This window comes from Xyrauchen texanus, chromosome 36 (assembly GCF_025860055.1).
Source record: "Xyrauchen texanus isolate HMW12.3.18 chromosome 36, RBS_HiC_50CHRs, whole genome shotgun sequence".
In the NCBI taxonomy this organism is placed as follows: Eukaryota; Metazoa; Chordata; class Actinopteri; order Cypriniformes; family Catostomidae; genus Xyrauchen; species Xyrauchen texanus.
The window spans coordinates 26474176-26494020 of NC_068311.1; the positions used below are offsets into that span (position 1 = coordinate 26474176).

Sequence of the window (19845 nt, forward strand, 5' to 3'; positions counted from 1 at the left end):
TAACTGTTGATTTGAAATCTGCCATGTTTTCCCAGCATAAATGTTGGATCCCAGAATAGTGCAGGAGGGCTTGTTGCACCTGTTGGTTTGTGTCAGTTTTTTTTTTTTTTTTTTTGCTCTGTCATGTAAAGGATAGTATGGTCATTCTTCTTTGAGAGTGTGAAAAGACAGCAATGGATATTTTTCAAGAGTCCAAATAGTGTGTAAAGAATGATTACGATGTAGGAAGAATGGTTTTAAGGGTCGTGTTTGCAAAAATTTAGACCAAAGGAGTAGGTGTTACATGCTAACACTTGCTCTGTTCCAAAACCCAGTTAGCTGCCTTGCTGTCTACTGACTAAATACGCATATATGAGATGCCTTTTAAGGGGCGTTTCAAAATGATGCATCCTTAAGCTAAAGAAAAGCTAGACAGCACACAAACACATATTGGTTAAAATAGTAAGTTTCGAAATACATGGAACTATTTTTAATTGATTCATTTCACTATTAAATAAAATTTTATAGCTGATATTTCTCTCTACTCCAGTATCTTGAATGAATCTGGAATAGAATACAAGCTGCCATAGGAGCGATTCAGACCGAACACATTCTTGTGCTGAAAAAAGTTAGACGCAGTTAGAATGCAGGTGTCCTGGGATGCATTTGTAATAGATACATTGTGTTTAAATTGACATAGTGTCTTAAAAACGTGGAGCTCCTGCATGAGACACTGAAAAACAGCAAGACATGGTGCAACAGTTAAAGATGTCCACCAAGCGCATGTTTACATTGAAAAACAATAACAAAAAAAAAGCAAACTGAAGCAAAATTGTAGTCGGTGGGAATGGCCCCTTTGAATTAAGGGAAAAATAGTGTCTTATAAGGCAGCACATTTTTGCTTTCTACTGTCTACTGACCTTCAGGTCGGTAGTCTTGAAATACTGTTTAGCTAGGCATCTTACTATATTCTGGAACAGAGCAAATGTGAAAACAAATACTCTAAAAATAATAATAAATAAATGAAGAACCATAGAATTGGATTTGCATTTGTGTTTGTGCTCTTTGTGTTTTCATTGAATACACATCTGAGGCATTTGAATGAAGATTTAATTAAAATGAAGATGAAGACCCTGTCCTTGTTTTTAGCTTAGCTGGGGGACCCTTCCATCTTTGTTATGGTCTTGGGGAGCTCGGTTAATCAGTCTTAATTCATTTTGGGCTTCCTCAATGTCTCCCATTTTGTCTGAATGGAGCAGACACAATGAAAAATGGGACAATTCAACAAAATGGAGCCAAATAAAGACATGCAATGGGCTGTACTGTCAACATAGATGATACTTATCTTTAACATTATCTTATAGGGTATGTGTGCAGTGTGTGAATTATAAAATTACTTTTTGTTAAAAGGAAAATCTATAGGTCATTTTCAGGGTGAAATTTGTTGAGGTTTGTCTCATGCAATACAAATAATCATTTAGTGACCCAGTTAGCACAGTTAGCTAAACATAATCTAAAAGACTCAATCAAAACACTTTTTTGTGAGATATCTGTGGTATTTAGCATAAAATGATTATTAAGTGATACATAATGACACTATTGGTCACATTTTGTCAATGTATTGCCTGATACTGATCCCAACAGTAAATGCTTTAGTAGCGAACTGTTGCTACCACTTCAGGTGAACATAAACTCTGGTTGCTAGCATCTGTTTGGCATCAGCTGAAAAAATTTGGACTGACCAACTTGCCATGAGATATTTTGGTTACTGAAACGTTGTTTGAAAATCTTGAGAAAACATAGTTTACTTTAATTTTACCCCATCTTTTGTTTTGTTTTTATTTGGGTTCAGGCCATAAAGCCAGTACACCCAAAAATTACAAGTGCTGTTTCTTTTGGTTGCCAAGGGATTCTGCCATGAGTCCATTGTGTGTGGGTGTGTGTTGTGTGTGTGTGTGTGTGTGTGTGTGTGTGCGTGTATTTATCACTTTGTGGGGACCAAATGTCCCCATAAGGATAGTAAAACCTGACATTTTTGACATTGTGGAGACAATTTGTCAGTCCCCATGAGGAAAACAGCTTATAAATCATACTAAATTATGTTTTTTGAAAATGTAAAAATGCTGAAAGTTTTTGGTGAAGGTTAGGTTTAGGGGTAGGGTTAGGGTTAGGGGATAGAATATAAAGTTTGTACAGTATAAAAACCATTTGTCTATGGAAAGTTCCCATAAAACATGGAACCCCAATGTGTGTGTGTGTGTGTGTGTGTGTGTGTGTTTAAACAAGGTAGCAGTTCCTCGAGTAACAGACATTCTACTTCAAGCAGCGGAGTGTGTAAGTGTTGATATGTTGATTGGAAAATCAATAGGTGCTGCGTACACCGGCCAAGTCAGATGGAATCAGTCACTTGAGTCACTCTTTCTTGTTCTCACTTCATCTTTCTCAATGGAGGTGTGCGTCTGCCTGCCCTTCACACAGGAACGCTCATTGATTCGCTTTAACTGCTGTGTCAGTGTGTATCAGTATAAGGGGCCATAGGGTTTCCAGCATGTATTGATTGATGATATGGTTGGATTCCCCTCGCTTTTGTCATAGATGCGGATGTGTGAGTGGTCATTCACATTATATGAGGGGATCATGGGAAAGCATCCATTGGGATGTACACCTTGAAAGAGTGTGTTTATGTGTGTGTGACTGATCCCATTGTGGCATTATTGTTTTTTTTTTTTCTGCTTTTCTCCATTTTGTTGCATTATTGTGGCTGACCGTGGTCTCCCACTTAATTGATTAACCAGTCGCTTTAATGGATTAACAGAAGGTCACACTTCCAGCTCTTGTAAACTGACTCTGACACTCTTTGCTTAAAGATTACCAGCGCATCAACTGAAAGCTAAACAAAACAATTGAAATGATCTGCTTCTTCAGGACTAAAGCTAACATTTGTCCTACTAGTTTTTCATGACGTACACATTTTGTAGTAGACTTTAACTGTGTTGCACGTGCATTAAGTTGAAGGCCGAAACCCGACCTGTAAAAGTGAACCTATGACCCAATCACACCTGTTTCGTACTTTCATATTTTAAGACCAACCCTGAAATTGTCTTTTTATTCACTCTCTGATTTCAGTGAAATATCACATTTACATAAGTATTCAGACCCTTTGCTATGACACTTGAAATTTAGCCCAGGTGTATACCATTTCTCTGGATCATCTTTGAGATGTTTCTACACTTTGATTGGAGTCCACATGTGGCAAATTTAATTGATTGGAAATGATTTGAAAAGGCGCACAAACCTGTCTATATTAGCTCTCATAGCTGAAAGTGCATATCAGAGCAATAACCAAACCATGAGTTCAAAGGAACTGCCTGCAGAGCAAAGAGATCTGGGGAAGGCTACAAAAACATTTTAGCTGCATTGGTTCCCAAGAGCACATTGGCCTCCATAATTCTTATATGGAAGAAGTTTGGAACAACCAGGACTCTTCTCAGAGCTGGCCGCCCGGCCAAACTGAGCAATCAGGGGAGAAGTGGGTTGGTAAGAGAGGTGACCAAGAACCCGATGGTCACTCTGATTGAGCTCCAGAGATCACGTGGAGATGGGTGAAACTTGTAGATGGACATCCATCACTGCAACACTCCACCGAACTGGGTTTTTTGGCAGAGTGGCCAGACCGAAGCCTCTTCTCAGTGCAAGACCCATAAAAAAAGCACCTACGCAATACCATCCCAACGGTGAAGCATGGTGGTGGTAGCATTTCAACAATAAAAATACAGTACATTACATTATTGTGGCAGATGCATAAAGCATTGATAAGACAATACAAAAAGTGGGATTAGTAGTTAAAATATTATTTATTTCCATATTATTGAACATAAGCCATTGGCCTAGAATTCAAAGCAATTCATTTTGCAATTGAAATCATCAATCTGTTCGAGATAGATTTATTATAAGGGCTTTTCTTTGGACGTGTCATTGTACACATCCATCAGAAAGATGCTTTTTGAGCATCTCTCTTTGGTTGCATTGTGTCATAAACACAGCGTTTTAGGTTGCTGTGTCAAGTAAAATGTAGTTTGAAACATAGTAAAATGTCTCGATGTATCTTCATTCAGAATTGCTCTCTGTCCATCTTTGTTTGAACACAAGAACGAATTCTCATCATGTGTTGTAGCTAATGTCAAGCAAGTCTGTACTGCTGCACATTGCCTTTACAGCTGGAGTTTCACATACTGCCCCCTGCTGAAAACAGGTGGTTCTTCTAGCTTGAATTGCTCCAGTGGTTGTAATATTCCTTGTTACGGTCCGGGAACATGATTAATTGCATTATTATTCTTTTTTATATAATTAATCGCACTGAATGCAATGATGGAAATACCATGGTACTTTGAGATATACCATGTTACTGTATGATTAGCATATTCTTATACCATGGTATTAATATGGTACTATATAATACCTAGAATCAAACACAGCACACATATTTTGTACCATGTCTAAAAAACAAACAAACAAACGAAACAAACAAATAACAACAACAACAACTCATAATAATATCATGGTAGGTTTTTGCAAGTGGTGTGAGAGAGAAAGGGTTCAGGAGTGTCTGTGTGTGATGCAATAAGCTGATTTCTGCTGTGTGACTCATGTTTAAGATGGCAAGATGTGTAAGAGGATCAGACCGAGTGGTGAGGAGTTAAAGCTGGATTTACAGGTTCAATTACACTGGCTGTCATTAGTCTACCCTTGTTTTAGAATTTTTAATTTTTTTGAAAGCACTTAGATTCACTTTACCCAGCCAACACGCATAGACCTCACCCTCTCGATAAGACTTCCCACTGATTTCTATTGTTCCTAAAATTAAGCTAATTATAATGACTCTACAATAACCCTAACCTAAATTCTAACCTTAAATAAGAAGTGTGTAATGTTTTCAATTATCTTTTAAATAAAGCGACAACTTTTAATAAACCAAACAAAGAATCAATGGTGTGAGTTTGTGGCGGGACTACCTGTTTGTCCCAACAATAAAAGAAAGGGATAATGTTTTAGAAACTGTTTAGAAAGAATTACAAATTGGGCAATATAAGATTTGAAATAGGTATTATTTGGTGTGTGTGTATGTTTTTATTTTAGGACCCATAAAAGCAAAACTACAGTACATTAGAAACATTCACTCACACACAATAATATAGAAGTGAAAGTGGGGTCTCCCTCCACCTCCAGTCTGTCATTCGGCCATTTGGCTCCAAATACCCCGCCCCCCCCACACCCCACATCGATGATGCTGATAACACCCAGGCAATTCCCCACGTGAATTTAATTAAATGCAAAAAAGATGGAGGGATGCTAAATTATTGATCAGAAATGGAAAAAGAAATAAGCATGTCAGCATGTGCGATGTGGAATCATTATGCTGATAGGACTATTTATCTGAAGGGCGAGGAAAAACTGCATCTTGTTTGCAGTAAATCTCAAATAGTGGTGCAGTTTGTGAATGTGTGTGTGTGTGTAATGTCATAGTTCTACATCAGCTTTGGCACTTTGAGGAAAACCATGCAAAACTGACAAAGGGGAAAACAATCTATGCATTTTGACCCCAATCTCAAGCCTTAAAGTAATAGTTCCCCAAAAATGAAAATTCGATCATAATTTACTCAACCTCAAGATGTTCCAAACCCATATTAATACGTTTTTTCTGTGGAAGAGATGTTAGTCTCAGTCACTGATCACTTCCAATGCATTTTTTTTCCATACATTGGATATAAATGGAGACTGACACTATTATTCTGCCTAACATCTCTTTTTGTGTTCCATGGAAGAAAGAAAGTCATATGGGTTTGCAACAACACAAGGGTGAGTAAATGATGACATAATTATTATTCAGGAGTTGGTGCTCTACAGTCCCGGAAGAGTGTGTCAGATCACAGTGGTCTGGTGTCAGACCACAAGTTCAGAATAGTGCATGCAAAGTGCATTCAGCGTGTGGCCGTGTTTGCACCGTTTCCTGATCTGCAAATAACCATCAAATTTACCGGGTGCATTTCATTCTTAGTGAATTCCCCCTGTGAGTTTTATCTTATTTCCATGACAACGAGTGTGAAACGACAGTCGTAATAAGAAAGGTGTGAGGATGCATCGATGTGTTATTTTTTATTTTATTTAAATTTATTTGTGTACCACCATGGTGCCACACACACACACACACAGTCCAATGCTTTCACAGTTAAGCGCATGCCACAAACACATTCTGAGTAGCTGACAAAATCCCTGCTGAGAGGGGCATAAACTCCAACCTGGACATACTTCTCTGAACTAAACACTTGTACTGAGAAAGCTCAGAGGAACAAGACTGAATAAAAGAGCTGAATTTAGATCATGAAGTCAGGAGCTCGACATTTTAAGTTATTTGAAACAAACTTACAAATAAAGCACACTAAGGAGGCTGAAGACAAGATGTAATTATATGCATGTATAGATTTAGGCAAGCACTATATGCAGACTAAGCAAACTAGTAATTAAAATTCAACTTTCATCATTTCATAACCTTCGTTTGTGGAATGCCACTTCTTAACGTATGTTCAAGCTGCTCTTTCCCATGCAAGACAAGTAATGGTGACTGTGCCTTTTAAGGTCTCATAATGACAGAAATACTATAAAAGTACCATCAAATTTATTAGTATAACGTATAAACTATATTCCAAGTCTTCTAAAGCCATCTGCCCGAAAAACAGAGGTGAAAATGTTGCCCTCCACCATAGCTCTCAAATCCCATTTGTGTTTCTGCACATTCAAACCTGGAGCATTGGGTTAGGACATCAGTCACAAGACAAACAATATTGTGGGACATCATTGATCGTGTTTGCATGCACGTTCTTACTGTACACCATTGGTTCTCAAACATTTTTGGATGAACGCCCCCCCTACTTCATATACCTGTATAATGGAGAACTGATATATTCCATGTCTAGAAGTTTTTATGCAAAATGGAACTTAACGATCAATTTGATTAATATGACTAATAAACTCCCCCCATTTGTAACCTAATACCCCCCTCTCTACTAATTTTCTCTCAGCACCCCCTGGCATTGTTTGAACGCCCCCGTTGAGAACCCCTGCTGTACACCAATTATGCTTAATAAGCCGATAACGCATGTGTTCATTTAAATGCTATAAACAGCATTTATTTACTGTTGTAAGTTATAAGCGGCGTAAGAATAAACTGGTCGACGAGGGTAGATTTTTGCCCATTGCGCCGATTTTGCATGGCAGGTAAACACCTTTGCCTGTGTTCTCACCGGCTTATCCACTATCCGCACGTGTTGAGCATGTCTCTTCACGGTTTGATGTCAGAAGCAGAGAATAATGCGATTATTTCTAATCACATGTAAATCTAATCGCATGTAAACACGGTTTTCTTGCTTTATCAGATTTAGTAAATAAGCTGATTTTTGGGATTAATCAGCATTTTTGTGAGCATGTAAACATGCTTATTGATGTTAGACCTGGTGCTACTTCTCTTTAAGCCGCCATGTTTCAGAATGCACAAGTGCAAAGACATATGGACCACTTTTATCTTGCTTTTTTGTCCTTTTGGGAGCTTGACTGGCACAGTCCCTATTCACTTTCACTGTTTGGAAAAGAACAGCATGGATATTCTGCTAAACATCTCTTTTTGTAACATAGAAGAAGGAAATATGGGTATTGAATGACATAAGTGCAAGTAAAGGATTGATGATTTAAATTTTGGCATGAATTAAAGCTCAGTTTAAAAGAAGGCTGTATATAGTATTAATTTGTCATCCATTGATGGTAATGATTGAGGTCACATGGTACCGATTCATTCATATTTCCAGAGGAACCTGTTGATTGTCAATCGTCACCTCTGTGTGTACGTGTAATCTACTGTGTAGTGATTATATGTGTGCTTGTACATTGTGTGTGTTTATGTGTGTGCGTGTGTGTGTATGTGTGTGCAAGACAGGTTGATAAAGAATTTTAAGAGCACATGATGGTCAGTGAGCTGAAAATTTGGCAAGGGCCACGACACAAGTCGGTCATGTCCTAACATGCCCCTCACACATCATGAGTTACAATAATACACACACACACACACACACACACACACACACACACACACACACACTGATGCATTATGGAATAGCACATTTATACAACTTGACCTCTAAAGTGGGACTAAGGATAAATCAATAGTGTGAGCAGTGAATGGAGTGTATGGGGTTATATTCGGGGGTGCTGAAGGAGCATGTGACGGATGAGGGAAGAGCGGACTGAACTCAAGTGGGGACTCACTCGCTGAAGAGGAATTACACCACACTGATTTAACTGGATGTTTCTGTCCAGCAGTGCATTTCCCCAGTCACTTTCCTTTAGTCATTGTTCCAATACACAGATTATTTTAGCTTTTTCGCCACTTTTTATAAGGATAGCGCTAAATTTCATTGCATTATTATGTTTATTTTTGGGATATGTACAGTGGTAATACCATAGAATGCTTTTAAGTGCAGTACCATGTAAATACCATGATATCACCTTTCAGTACTATGGCATATGGGTGCTTCTTCAAGTTTGTGCACTTTAATGTTCCAGGGGTTGAAACAGATTTAAACATTAAAGTAAAATGGAATTTTTACCAATCCTTTATCATTTATTTTTGTTACTTTTCAATTGCCATTTATGTATATATTTTACTGTTTTAGCTTTTTTCCAGACCCAAACTTTCAAGATTAAACTATGAACATCCATTATAAAATGCTAATTATTACGTTTAAAATGATGATAATCTAAACAAAGAGTGGGTTCAACATAAACCACTTTTTTTCTCAAAAGTTTATGTACATGTTAATAAACATGGCCAAAAAAAAAAAAAAAAAAAGTGCATGCTTGAGATAGAATATGAGGAAAGTAATGTTTAAAGAAATATCAAGTTAAATATTACTTTTGAGCAGAGTGTTTTTATTGGGCATCATTTCCAATTAAGCTATAATTTTGCCTAATTATGCAAAAAGTGTAAAAATATTATTTAATTGTATTTAGGATACATACAGTGTAAGATATAAAATTAGCCAGACAAAAGAGGTAGCCAATTTATAAAAAAAAAAAATGTAAATGTCATTTTCATCACTGTAATGCCCACCATGGATTTCTATTCAACATAGCACAGAATTGGCAATGTAGTGGAAATGACCCCCCCCACCCCCCATAGGTAAAGTCTGTGTGGGGCATAGGGATTATCACTTCTGAATGGAACACACACATTATGACAAGCATGTTAAAGGGCAGACAAAGCAGTAAAAACATATTTTAAATAATACAGAATTTACTCACCCAAAGAGATGAACTAAGCTGCGGTAACACACACCGGCTGCGAGCCACCACAATGTGAAAAGGTTGAAAGTTTTGAGCGCTTTCATGAAGGATGGAAGTCCTTCATTGAAGTTTTATTTGCTTCAAATCAAAAAATTTTATGTATTTACTTAATACAGATCGGTGCCTGTAATGTTCATTGTAGTAATGTTCATAACTTTCAGAAAAACTGACAAAAATTAAATAAATCTACTATGATGTATGTAGATACTTTGTTGGACATTGTTTGTAGACAAATATATTTAAGTCTGTCAGCTAAAGCCATTTTCTCCCAATCTGCTTATTTAGACCCCAGAATCTCCACCCATACACACACACACACACACGCACACAGAAAGAGAGACGTGAAGATGGAGAGCTGCTCTGTGAGCGTTAGTAATCGCCGCTCTCTTTAGTGGAGTGTGCCTCCACTACAGCTGCTCCCTCTACCAACCTCACCATTCTCTCTCTCGCTCTCTCTTTCCGATGGGTTAGAGTAAGAATGACAATATTCCCTCAGAAAGTTGCTCAAATAAAATAAAAAAGAGGGACAAAGGAAAAAAACAGAAAGAGGAGCAGGTGCTGAATTATGCAGACAGTGATAGAGTGATGAAAGCCATGGTGGGGACGGACAGATGGACAGAGAGAAAGAAGTGTGCGCTTTTAAGTCACAATTTCCCCATAGCCTCTGGGGAAAGACGGGATGATAGCTGCATGTCCGCCCAGCCCTTATTTATTTATCCCGGTCTCTGTATTTCCATTGAAGAGCAAGGTATACAGGGAAGTTGGTGTGGATGCATCCTACCTGCTGTGTGTGTGTGTGTGTGTGTGTGTGTGTGTGTGTGTGTGTGTGTGTGTGTGTGTGTGTGAGTGCGGGGGAAATGAGGGGAATGGAGGCGTTTACTTATTGATGTGTGTTTACGGGCAGCAGTGATGGTGCTGGTTTGAGTGGAGGGTTGGCGGACTGGGCTTGTTTATTCACGGCCATGTTTGGATGTTTTACAGGGAGAGCAGGTGCAAAGCATCGCCTCCTGTTTAAGAAGAGACACCGCTGTACCTATGCCCACAGAGAGAGAGAGAGAGAGAGAGAGAGAGAGAGAGAGAGAAAGAGATTCAGCTAAACATTAAAACTTGCAGATCAGGATATTTACTAAACAACAAGCTGTACAATGGTGAGCATAGATGGATAGATGCATATAGATAGAGATGGATAGATTAATTGGTTGATAGATGGATAGATAGAGATGGATAGCTAGGTCAGCAGATAGATTGATGAATACATAGAGATGTATAGATGGATATATAAATATGGATAGATTGATCGATATATGATACAGATGGATGGATGGATGGATGGATGGATAGATGGATAGATAGATATATAAATAGAAAAAATCTATAAATGTAACAAAATTTCATTGACAACATTGGAAAATGTATCATCAATACCAGTGAAACAATAATTTACCATAAACACTTGAAGAGAATAAACCTGTGCTTAAGCACCATTTTTTAGTGATACATTAACCTTCAAGAGCACAATAAGACATTAAAAACAATTCAATTCTACTAGTTGTCCGTAATATTGCTTGACCAAATATAATCCATGGTTGGGGTTCTAGGTCATAAAGCAGCTTTTATGCTGTTTTTAGGCCTTCACTTTAGATACAAGGTGAATGAGACCTTGACCGCCCTCAAAAACTTGCAGACCCAATGTTCCTGAATGAAGCCAATGATGACCTCTCCAGAAAAAATTCCACAAAATGTATCTGAAGTAACTGTAAAAGTTCTGTTAAGAACTTCTTTTGTCTTTCTTTTGACAATGTCTGTGGTGAGCGAGGCCGGTAAGGATCAACACCTGTGGGAAATTTTCTCTAACAGGTGTTCTGAGTTACAGTGAGAGCTGGAGAGGGATAAAAAGGGAGTCCAAACGGCTGGAGGAGAGACGCACACAGCAGTGATCGTGTGTGCCTTTGATTATGGTCTGCTGAAAAGCAAACGTATGTGTGAAAATGAAAAGTATGAATAAAGAATTACGTGGACTGTTCACCTGACCCCTGCTTCATAGAAGAGCTAGAGACGTGTCACAGTCGATTTGTTAATGTCTTTGAAAAAAATCTTATGATCTGTCCCTAGAAGGAAAACAGGATGCCAGTTCTTCAAGAACCTTAAATCTCCTTTCTTTGGTATTAGGGTAACTACATATCTTTGGTATTAGGGTAACTACATATCATCTAAGTCACTAAGTGGCAGGATCCTGTGCATTCAATAAAAACCTTATATAGGTCAGGTCCAATTAAAGACCAAAAGGCTTTGTAAAAAATCAGACGTATAACCATGTCATCAAGTGGATCTTCCTGATAATTGTAACTTTACATGGCTCTTCAAATGAGAGTGGTTTCTCCTACTTCTTTTCAATTTGGAATTTCACTAAGAATAAACTCAGCTGCTTCAGAATCACAAGGCTGAGTGCTTTAAAGTTTTTCTTAAAGAGACAAAGCTTGTAAGATAATAACCTTTTTTGTCCGTTGTGTCTTTCCCTTTAGGTAATTTTAATATGGCCAGTTGATTACATTTGTCATGAATAATGGTATACCATTTACCAGCCACTGTGGAGGGCGACCTGTAAGATGTCTTGGAGTGATATATGACAAGAAATTAGACACAAAGATGTGCGTTTGAAGAAACAGGTGTGATTATATTTTTAAGAACCAAATGCAGGTATTTCATGCATGGGTAATTTTGCTCATCTACCCGGAACAGGCGGGTGACCTGTAAGACATCTCGGAGTGACACATGATGTTAGACACAAGACACAAGCTTGAAAAAACTTAGTTATATTTTATTATGTAAAAACAATCAAAAGAAAAGCTGTCATTGCTCGTGTCTGATGCTGTTTGTTCAGAGGCGAGCAGCGGGACGTTGTCTCGTGGTTATCAATCCTTTTTCTCTATTTCATTCATCTGAAAATTGTTTGCGAGAATAATGTTGTCTACGAGAATGATACAAACGATCTCCAATCATCTCAGGAGTTGCTGTGAGTTTATTTCACTTTATTTCCACAGAGCAGTTCACGCTTCTGCATTGTGAATGAAACTCTGCAGGTTGCGTAATATATATCTTTCTGTTAAAGCAAGATCTTTCTAAAAAGACAAAAGTGATCAAATCAAAACAATAAGACACCCTGAACATATAACTGAGTTCTATTTTTTCTCTAGGCAGCAAAAACTGTTTTACCAAAATTCAATACAAACACATTTGATATGAACACACATTTGGCACCATTATTTTGGGAACACAAGCGAATTTACTTGGCTTTATTATTATTATTATTATTATTATTATTATTATCTTTAAATTTGTAATTGTCTTTTTGTATGCTATTAGTAATGTTTCAACTGTTTTCGTTGATGGATGCTTGATGACAAATGGGGCCGTTGTAGATGTTAAATGATTGGATTTGGGGAGGTGGTTATATACGATTTTTTGATAATTATTGTAATTGCATTTTTCAATTAGTTTAAGTGCAATTTGAATTTATAAATGTCTTTTGTTTAAGTTTTTCATGTTTCAATAAATTAATTTAATTTGGAAAAAAGCAAAATCAATAAAGCAAAAACATTCACTGACCCTTGGCAGGGGTGTTGACGATGTAATTGGATATCACAATATTTTTTTAAGGCGATTAACATTAAATTATTTTTTACATATTGCCCAGCCCTATAAGGAAGTGAACTTTTTAATGAACAAAAGTAATTGTATGGAGATCCGCTCAAACGTATACTCAATTCCATATTGCAACATGTTACTATTAATTGTTGCATATTTGTTTGTTTTTGTGATTTTGAGTAGTCTACAGGCACAATAAACATTTTATTTTAATGAAAAACTTAAACGTAAGTTACACGTAAATTATTATTTTTGCTATGGCTCTTTCGAAAAAATGCATCAACCAAAAATTTCTAAATTGGCTCCTTAGTGAAAAAAGGTTCCCAACCTCTGTTCTAGAAGCTGATTTGATATTAAACCCACTAACCTGCTTGCTGATGGTTATAAATATGTCCTTAACTGACATGGAATCCTCCGGTGTGCACTTGAATCCATGTCTGAATCCATACGTAATGTAGTGGTTTGCTTCAGAATGAAAGCAAATAAATATTCAATTAGAGAGAAGCCTAAATTTTGGCTGGGGTTGAAAAATTATCAATAAAGATAACACAATCCAAATGTATTTTTAATAATTATTTATTTAATGATAAAGTTTTTTTTTTCATTGTAAAAGACATCCAAGCTACTTTGGACATCATTTTAAATAATAATAATAATAAAAAATAGAATATTTTCCAAAGTCTTTGAATCTCTGTTCATCAAAATGTGTAGACTAGAGTGTATTGTCATATATATTGTTATTGACCAAAAATTTCAAGAAAATCACTGTATACTGTTTTGCTTATATATCTCCACCACTGTCACATGGTTATTTGGATCGATGGATGGATAAATCGATTGATAGGTCATTGATGGATGGATGGAAAGATAGATGGATCAGTCTATAGATAGATTGATAGATAGATAGATAGACAGATAGATAGATAGATAGATAGATAGATAGATAGATAGATAGATAGATAGATAGATAGATAGATAGATAGATAGATAGATAGATAGATAGGTTCATGAAAAGATGCAGATGAAGCGATAGATAGACGGAGAAAGAGAGAGATAGGAAGGCAGGAAGGAATGCAGTGCGAGAGGAGAATTTCAATGGCACTGCAATCATGCAGCCAGGCTCGTTAGCACAGGGAACATTTGCATAGAGCCTCTGTGAATTCATTTTGGCGCTACCCAGAGAAGATGGCTTCCTGTCTACTCGCTTAGTTATGCAGCAAAACCTACACTGTGCCATTCGCACACTGCATGCGTGCCACTGTTTTGTCATCATAGCAAATATGTTATGTATGTTTTTGCATAAATTTCCATGAATGTGTACAATTTTCAAGTTGGATTCAAATATACTGTCGATCAAACACTAAAATCAGGCATTGTGAGACCTGCTTAACCAACAGAACTTATTAGCACCAGTGTTAACTCTAATCAGGGCCCTGGCCTTGAAGTTAACCTGGTTTAGTGTGTGTGGCTCCAGATGTGTCATTCCGGTTAACACTCGGGAAGGGTGTGGGCCGCACAAGTGTGTAAGTGGAGATGTCATGCATAATGAGAAATGCAGTGGATGTGTTATTTGAATTATTCCATGGGTCCCAGAACAGAGATTAATACTGTTAGACTGCAGTAATAATGACTTATTGTTGCTGTGTGTGTGCGTGCGTGCGTGCGTGTAAGATCTGGAATTGACAATGGCAAGGATTGACAGATTTCCCTGAAAGACTATGTGCATTTGTGTGTGCTTACATTTTCTGTATGCATATCATTGTTAATAGCTGTAACAAATCTGATGGACATTAATTAAGCAATATCACAAGAGCAAGAGCGCAAAATCTTATTTTTTTTATTTATATATTCTTTTAACAAATAAGAAATGTTTTATTAATGTCTTATAAAATCTGAATTAGCCTTGATGTTTGTGTGTTTACGGTAAGTGTTATTTTAATTTATTTCCATGTATTGATTACTTCAAGCGTTCTCTACCAGGAATGAACACAAATATTTTTAAGTCTCTGTCCTGATGTCTCTCTCTCTCTCTCTCTCTCTCTCTCTCTCTCTCTCTTTCTGGAGGTATGATTGAGTACTGGTGGTGGAGATGGCTTCTCAATGCGTCATTAATGGCTAATCAATGGCCTCTGTGTTATATAGTGAGCGTCTAGGGAGTCCCACAAGTCTTTAATCTGGACATCATCTCACTGGCCTCCCAGAATGCCTGAACACACACACACACACACACACACACACGCGTGCTTTTATGGATCAATATTTCAGAGAAAAGTGGTGTCAGTATTTGTAATGCATTTTGGTCCGTTATATAGCTGCATAATTAGCTATTTGAACATTGTCCCTTTCTAACACGTTGACATTCACTCTACCAATGGTCAAGAACAAATTTCTGTTATTTTATTTTCTGTATTTTGATCCAATTGGTTTCAGTAAAGGTTCATGTCTGGTTCAGAAGAGTTTCTTCTGACCTGTTTCACTCTGAGCATAGTTATTTATGAGTTAAGAGTGTGTTTGTGTTTCAGTGAATACATGTTTGTGCGTCCTCTCTTGACTTCCACCTCCTCAGGCTCTCCCCCTTCCCTCCTCCCTTATATTCATCCTTTGTTTCTCTCTCTTCTGAGTGTTTCAGGCACACCTGACCCCCCTCTTCCACTCAGGATCTTTATTTCTCTCCTCCTGCTCATCTAACTATCATCCGCATCCAACTCCTTTCTCGCATCCCTTCGATCTTCCCTCTCTCTTTCTCTGTGCCCCTGCTCAAGAGTCAGGCAGTATGCATTTCTGTGCCCTCTGTCCATTTTAAGTCCTATGGTCCAGTACCCACGCTTTGCAATGCCTTGGGCTTTTTTTTCATTAAATCTTTTGGAAAGCATGTTTTGTCTCTCCATTGTATCTTGACAGCTAACTTTTACTAATGGATTTTAGAGTTGTTGCTTTTAGTTGAAGTTCATATTTTTTTGCCCTCATTCTGTGGCGGTGTACCTCTGGGTTCTGTCTTTGGGCCTTTATGTTTTCCTTCCACTCAAGCTTACAGAGAAGTTGCCCATGATTTGTCCTTTTTTTAAAAAAAAATAATGCTACTTTACTACTGATCTAGAACAATGACTAAAGTATTTTAAACGGAATATTGTTAATTTGAATTCTAGAAACTTGACATTTATCAAATTGAAGATTTTTTAAATAATTTACAAATGTGTATTTTTAAATTGCAGACTTTTTGTTTTAAATTGGTGAATTTACCTGAAAATAGTAATATTATAAAATTACAAGTACAATATTTCAGATTCAGAAGAAATTAATTACTCCAAATACAGTTGCCTCAATTTCAGATCTCATAAATTCAGATCATAAACGAACAAGATATAAGGTTATGCTTCCGTGTTCCATTCTTCTGTGTTCCGGTCAACATCGGACAGTGCCAAACAATTCGTGTAGAAATTTGATTGGCCAAAATGCTAAATTCAACTCTTCTGATAATCTCTATTTATCCATGTTGGACACGGAAGTGTGAATTTTGACCTAGTAATTTGTTTTCAGTCTGAATTTCAGAGATCTGAATTTGAGAAATTTGCATTTGGATTTCTGAATTTTTTCTTAATCTGAAAATTTGAACATAGCATTTTGTACTCTGAAATTGTTTCAAATATTTCAACTAAAAATATTTTTAAAAAATTCAAATAATAATAAAAAAAAAAAATGCCACAAATCTAGTTAAGTGTCACATGTCTAAAATTCACATAAACAAAATTCAGATACAAATACTTTGGTCACTATTGTAGCTCCATACTTTTCTACTTGAAACTCTATATTAGGGTCTTTCAAAGGTCCACTTTGAATTTGTACTGACTAAAGTACCATGTAAAAATGACAAGTGCTAAACACACAATATGTTCACAAGGAAATGCTTGGAGTTCACTCAGAGATCATTGATCTCTAGTCCACCTTTCTGGCCCCATAAGAAGCCTGTTTACCTGATAAAGACATCTTAGTCCAGTCACAACTATACAATGTCACTCTGTTATCAAACATATCTATAGTCATGAAGCTGTCTGTTTTTAGCAGTCTGCTTGGCTCGAGAAGGTATGCGAAAAACATTGAACGGGAGTGAGCCTTTCCGAGCTTGTAGCTGACTAAGAATCCCAAAAGACACAGAGGAAGAGAGGGAAAGAGAGAGAGAGAAATGGGAAAAGGGGTGGAGAAGAGAGAAGAGCAGGCATGTAATTTGAATCTCATATACATTTCAGTTGAAAACCAGCCTTGCCTTGATACAAATGCTCTAGGGATAACCACAATGCCCTAGACTGAGCATGAACTGAGCATGACCACATGCCATGCATGACAAACACACAAAACACACAGACGCATACACACACTGACTGATACACAGTTAGTCTTTCTGTGTGCATGGGAACAGATTGTTCTTGATGCATTTACTGTTCAGCTGAATGCCCACTGTCCTGCTAACGTAAAGCAAGAGTCGGCAATGAAACATGCAAGATGCATGGGTATGTTTACACACATGCGCATACACACGCTATTGTTCACTTTTAGGCTGACACACCTCTTAACTCACCCTCCATTTATCTTTTCTTTTTTATGCTTATCCTGTATCTGCCCACTCATCAGAGTTGTTTGTGTTTTTCTTCTCTCATTTTCTCTCGCTCACCTCCTGCAGAATAGTGGTGAGGATTCTGATTCATTCCAGTGATTTGAATCGGTTTACCAAAAAGATACATTCAGATTCATTCACTCATCGCTTCGCTCACTGACCTGTTCACTGATTCGTTTACCGATTCATACACTGATTCTCTCATCGCTTCATTCACGGATTCACTCACTGACCCGTTCACTGATTCGTTCGCAGATTTGTTCAGGTCAGAGAACCTTGCATTGTTAAGCTAGTAAGTGGTCAGTGAGTGTTTTTGTGTGTTATGAGTGAGTCATTGAATCAGTCCCTTAACAGATTTGTTCCAAGCACAAAGTCGTTTATGACAAAGTCTTATTAACCTTTATTAAAATTTGCATGTCTACACATCTACTAAGAGACTTAACAAGAAAAAGTTTTAAGTATCGTAAGTGCTTTCTCCAGATATGACGACAAAGCAGATATTTTGTTTCTCATCCGTTTTGTGAACTGTATAGAAAAACGACCACATTTGCCCTTTAAAAAAGGAATTATGCGTTATAATAACATCCTCACGTCATTTCAATTGTGAATGGTCATCAGTCTTTTTACAAATTCATAAATCTCTCATTGTTGAACAAGACTGACTCACATGCCAAACTGATCGAATGACATGTACCCTTTTATTCAGTCATTGTCAGTCAACAGATTCTTATTTACAAATGTTATGCTTTGTTTGTTCAGTTCTTTCACAAAAAACGTGCCCTGTTTGTTCTGTTTGTTTACAAACGGACATATCCTTGTTCATTTAGTGCCGCTCCAAGTTGTTCAGAGTCAAATCACCGACTCATTCAGTGAAGGGGCGTACTGATTCATTATGACCAAACAATGAAATGCTCCTTCACAGCCTGCACTATAATGCTATTTGCTTATGAAATAGTCAGTCTTTAAAGCCAGGAAAAAAATCGCTAAAGCATTCATTCACTTAAAATATTCGTTCCAAAGAGTTGTTCACTTTAAAGATTGATTCAAAAGAGTAATTCAAAAACAAAACATCCCTACTGCAGAGTGCCGTACTCGCCCATTACTCCTCTTCGCTTTTCACATTGTGGCCTTCATGCTTCTTCCATCTTTTTGTTTGTTCACTTGCACCCATCTCAGTTTGTTTTTTGAAAGTCCATGTCTAAAGACCGCATGCGCTCTCTCGCTCTCGCTCTCTCTCTCTCTCTCTGTCTCTTTCCCTCATTCTCTCTCACAGAATGACAAGCGCTTGCCTTGTTTATCTGAGTGGAAAACAGACTCACAATCATCCTCTCGTTGCATATCTTTCTCTCTGTGTTTCGTTCTTTCTTTCATTGGTTCCTGTCTGTCTGAAATCCTCTCTATCTGAGGTTATGTTTGTGATATTCCTCTTCCAAGTGTATAGTGTGTAGGGTCTTGTGATCATGAGGTTTAGCTTGAAGTGTCAGACTTGTGGAGTTTGTTTGCAATTGATTTCAAATAAGTAGATTGGTTTTAATCATAGGAAAGAAAAATCATAAATGTCTCTTTAGTATCACAGTTGTTTCTCCTGTACAGAAATTAGATTAAATGGAGAGCAAATGGAGACTCTCCTGAGAAAAGAAAATACTTTTTAATCTCACAAATGCCTCCACTAGAGTTTCAGAACAGATCTTTATATCACAAACTGTGCTCAGATTTTCCAACATACCAAAGCCGGAAATTTTCCCATGTGCACCATCCACACTATTTGATAGATATATGCTCTTATTGTATGTCAGACATACAATTTGTTTCTATGGTAACTTTATTTAATGTTAATACATTAACATGTTTACACTTTTTTAAGAATAGTTAACAACATTAATTCATATGAACAAACAATGAACTATACTTTTACTGTATTTATTTATATGAGTTAATGTTAATTTCCACAATACTAATACATTTTTACAAATTTAGTTGTTTTTGTTAACTTTAGTTAATGCACTATGAACTAACATGAACTAACAATTGACAGTTTTATTTTATTTATTTTTTTTTTTATGAACTAAAATTAACAAAAAATTAAGAAATGCTGTAAACAATATATTGTGATTTTCTTTTGTTCATGATACCTAATGCATGAACAAAGTAAAAAAAGGAACCTTATTGTAAAGTGCTACCATTAACATTAATGTTCCCTTTGTTAAAAGGTATATAAAGGG

At 36.9% G+C, this 19845-nt stretch overlaps 1 protein-coding gene across 2 annotated transcripts in view; it reads left to right on the forward strand.

Moving 5' to 3' along the window:
- LOC127629686 (cell adhesion molecule DSCAML1) overlaps positions 1 to 19845 on the forward strand; it is a 171421-nt gene that overhangs the window by 26331 nt on the left and 125245 nt on the right. The gene's annotated exons all lie outside the window — the stretch shown is intronic.